The 4,503-nt window shown below is 35.8% G+C and overlaps 1 non-coding gene across 1 annotated transcript; it reads right to left on the reverse strand.

Annotated features, from left to right (window-relative positions):
- Positions 1 to 4,067: 4,067 nt before the first annotated feature.
- On the reverse strand, positions 4,068 to 4,170 carry LOC120970063 (U6 spliceosomal RNA). Its single transcript, XR_005764815.1, has one exon. It is a non-coding gene; the product is annotated as a U6 spliceosomal RNA (small nuclear RNA).
- Between the last annotated feature and the right edge of the window lie 333 nt (positions 4,171 to 4,503).

A 4,503-nucleotide genomic window follows, 5' to 3' on the forward strand; every position in this document is an offset into this window, starting at 1 on the left:
GAGAGAGGGAAGGGATGGTGGGAGGGACGTGTTTTATAGGACGGATGGATCGGTGGATCACTCACTCCATTGGACCAGCGACGACGATGGTGGAGGCTGTTAAGGTCGTGCATGGCTCTAGTGCAAAGAAATGTGTCTCGCAGAGGATGAAGAAATGGGCCCACGGGAAAAAAGAGCTTGCACATGCCACTCGGTTCACTGGCCATTTTAGCACCTCTTTGATTCGCGGAATTCTGAAAACGTAGGAATATGGATAATATAGGATTGCGGTGTCGTGCTCATTTTTCAATCCTAATACATTACTTTGGTTTGTTTGATTGCATCACTGGAAAAACAAAGTGTTCTTTTCTCGAAAAAAGTATTCTTTTCAAGAGATTTGAGTGGATGCTATTTTTTTTATGGAATGTCGTATAGTATAAAGGAATCCTTCTGAAGATTCCTATATGATTCAATCCTATGAATCAAACAACCGCTGTAGGAAAAATTTCTAAGGATTATAACCATCCAAAATTTCTACGAAAATCCTTTGAATCAAATTGCATGTGGTTGCGAAAATAACCACCGACACTATAATTTGCTAATGTCCCAACAAATAAGAGATCGCTATGCTACTACTAAGTCAATCAAGATTTTCTAACGTTTAAGTCTATTTCCGGCAAATGCAACCTCAGTTTTGTGAAAAGTGAAGCTGAAATTGCATTTTTCAAAACTGGCTTCGAAAAAGAAAGAACCTTGACCGACTTAGATGTAGATGTACCGTCTCATGTGATTCATGCATGTGCTTTAGTGGTGATTAGGACTGTATTTTATTCTTAGACTGTTCAATCTGTTTAGTTTAAAATCTTGTTGTAAATATGAGCTACACAATTTTTTTTTCTAGATTCGAAGGATTTTTACAGGAAATAGTTCAACTTGCAAAAATTTCTTACCTTCAAAGGTGCAGGGGTCCCCTTATTTTCAGCTCATGGGATGACTTACGAACCCAGAATGCCATAAGCTGAAAAGAGGCATAGCTTATGCACAACTGCGCAATTAAGCCCCTCTATTGACTTTGCCGTCAATGTTGGTGAAAATTTACCCACCAGCTGTCATCTCCTATATCCTGAGGAGTTAATTACATCGGTGGTGCTAGAACTTGGCGTAAATGGTCATTTTGGTGCTAGAAATTGCGGTGTACATCGAAGTGGTACAAAAACTTGACTTGAGTGTGCAAATACAGTGCTTATCCCGTTTTGTATACAAAATCTATGCTGAGGTCCGTTGTCAGCCAGTGAAGCATGGAGAAAAACCCCTTAGAATATATATTTTTTGACTAAAAAGACCCTATGGACGTGGCATTTTTCTTCTCAATGACAAGTGAGGTCTCGCCTATCAATATATTTTACAGAAAAAAACATTCCGTGCAGGTTTCGAACCAGCGACCACGGGTTACCAAAAGTACAGGCTAACCACTACACCCTAAACTTCGACATTTTCAGTACAGATAACGAACTTACAAATATTAGCAAGGACGTATGTGGAGCTTCAATGGGCTGCATATATTGGAGCTCATTTTCGTCAAGCTATTTTATAAGATATTTTAAAAGCCAAAGTAATAAAAATTATGTTCCAATATTTATGTGTTCTCAATATTTTGTAAATAAAATCATTTAAATATATAAACATATTATATATATATATATCTAAATTATTTAGTTAATATGGACATTTAAATGTACATTAGATACAATGTTTAATAAATACAAAAAAATTATTCACACACGGATATTTAAATTTTAAAATGATGAATACAAAAATTCACTTAATATCTAATAATATTCACATTTGTATTTTTTACTCATGAGTTATATTCAAAAACATTATATATTTGCATATTATACACGGTTGGATATTCATTAATAGTTAAAACTTAAAATTTTGTATATTTTTCATTTAAAAAAATCGAACTATACAAATATGCTTATAATTATTGAAATGTTCGTATGATAAAAATTAAAAATTTAGATGTAATTTTAAAAAAGTGTATCATTTTTTATTATATACACATTTTTTACAATTCTTAAATATTATTTCGAATATAAGAATGTGTTTTGAAATTATATGTGAACAGGTTTATTTAATAGATATTTTAAATGTTTGGATTAACTATATATTTTATATAATACATGGGTGTATATTTAAATATTTTTATTTACTAATCATGACTTGTTTGTGTAAAATCTATAGCACACAAATATTTAGACATAATATTTATTACTTATGTTTTATAAATATCTTAAGAAAGAAGCTCGCGCAAAATGGGGCGCAATATCTGCAACCCATTTAAAACTTCAGATGCGTTGTTGTTTAATACATGTAGGATAGTTATCCATTCAGGATGTTGTAAATTGAACAGCTTACTTATTTGACAGGTTTTTTAGCTAGCCTTGGTCTCGTGTTCGAATCCTGGTCTCCCATTTTTCCTGTTAATTTTGACAGGCGGGACTCACTGGTGAGAGATGAAGAATGAAAAAAATCAGGCCACATGCCTCCTCTCCCCTGTCCAGTGGCTGACAACAAGACCCACGAGCCTAGTCAATGCAGATTCCGTATGCTAACGTGATAAGCACCGTATTTGCATGCTTGAACCAAGTTTTCGCACCACTTTAATGTACACCGCAACTTCTAGCACTAAAGTGACCGTTTACGCCAAGTTCTAGCACCACCAGTGTAATTGACTCTATCCTGAGAGCCAAGGCCCTTGCACAAATCTGTTGCCTCATCTACTTTTAGGCCGTCGAGGTAGACCTTATAGGTTGGCTATTATTCACTGCAGAGTAATTTCAGCTAGTGACAACTGGGACTATTACGCTCTTCTACTTCTACCATGACTCGTTAGATATTCTTGTATGTTCTTGGACTCTTGCTGGAAGCTGGATCCTACCCTTCTTAATTACTCCTATATCCGAATTTGCATGGACTCCATCGTGTTGGACTCTCTTAGAGCAACTCTAACAGAATGGCAGAATATGGATCATCAAATCGTTGTGGAGGCTATCGCTAAAAATTATGTAAGCTCTCCATAGCTCACGCGCAAACTCAGAATATCTATAAAAGTGTCACCATATTTTCCTGCGTCTGGGTCCCGTTTGTCATTGGATAACTCTTTCATTGCAGTAGCTTCTATGTAGTAGATTCGAACTTGCTTTCAAGAAGTGAAACTGACTGAGATACGTGATTGGGAAAGCAGTAAGTTTGCAGTTGAGCAGGTTGGTGATCGCAGCCCTTCGTCGCCGTCTAAGGCTCTAAGCTCATAGCCACCACCTCGCTTATGGCGAAGTTGATTTTTAAACCAGACATGGCTTTGAAACAGAAGAAGATAATCTTGATTGTGGCGATGCTCTGTTTGTCAGGCTCGAACAGAAGCAAATTGTGGTCGGTGCATTGAAGGTGAAAAATCCCCCCTGGTATAAAGGTACTAAATTTGTTGTAAACAGTAATAGATTTGGGAGTACTATATGTATAACATAAATTTTCTTTCCTTTGTTGTTTTTCTGCGTGTGCAGCAAATTTGGGTGTCAAATTTATGCCACGTTTTATACATGTCGTGCCAATCTTATCTATATTTGTTGAACATTTATAACTATTAGAAGTGCTATTATGATTTTAATGGACTAGTACACACCTTATGTGACTATTGCTTATAACATGCCATCGTACAATTAGGTATCCGTCTTCTACATTTCCTGATAAGTTAGAACTTCATCAAACACCCTACAGTGCCCTGTTTGGAAAGAAGTTAGAAGGCGGCTATTTCAATATAATAATTTGGAACATTGTTCAAGTCCGCACCAAATTATAATAAAGAAATTTTTTTCCACATCATATGCGAGCACAAAATGTTTGTAAAGTGACTTTCATTGCAAAGTTTTATCCAAAATAAAATCCAATTAATCGGTAACCCAGCTAAACAATTGATACTTAATATCCTTAATTTAGTCTGTGATATTCTTCCATGTTTGTCGACTGTTAAGTCTGCCATTTTTTCTCCATAATGGAAGATTCTATGAATCTTATCACATCAGTCAAATGCATACGTTTTTTTCTTGATATGTGCAGGTTATTCCTGGGCATGGGCCATGCTAATCTTGTTTGTCTCATTCCAGTTTTATCAGATTTCCGAGAAGGGACTCAAATGCACAGCTCAGCTGTCAGGATGTCCTCTCCTAAGATGCACCCTAAGCGGATTATAAAATTAAACACACACAGCTTTGCTTTTAGTTGAAAATGAAGGGTTGGAATCCTTTTAAACAAATTATTGACAATGGAATTTTAAAGTGTATCCCAGAAAGAAGATGATAACTCTGCTTTGCAACTTTAAAATGATATCCTGCTATTTCGACAAAGCCGTTTAGTAGGGTGGTCGTCAGAGAGTGGACAGCAAAAGCAAAATCCTTGGTGTTAATTAAGCAACAACTGCTTCAAATTTCCCCAACAGAAGATTGTGTCTATCTCTCCTAGAAT

The sequence above is a fragment of the Aegilops tauschii genome, chromosome 7 (genome assembly GCF_002575655.3).
Source record: "Aegilops tauschii subsp. strangulata cultivar AL8/78 chromosome 7, Aet v6.0, whole genome shotgun sequence".
NCBI classification, from domain to species: Eukaryota; Viridiplantae; Streptophyta; class Magnoliopsida; order Poales; family Poaceae; genus Aegilops; species Aegilops tauschii.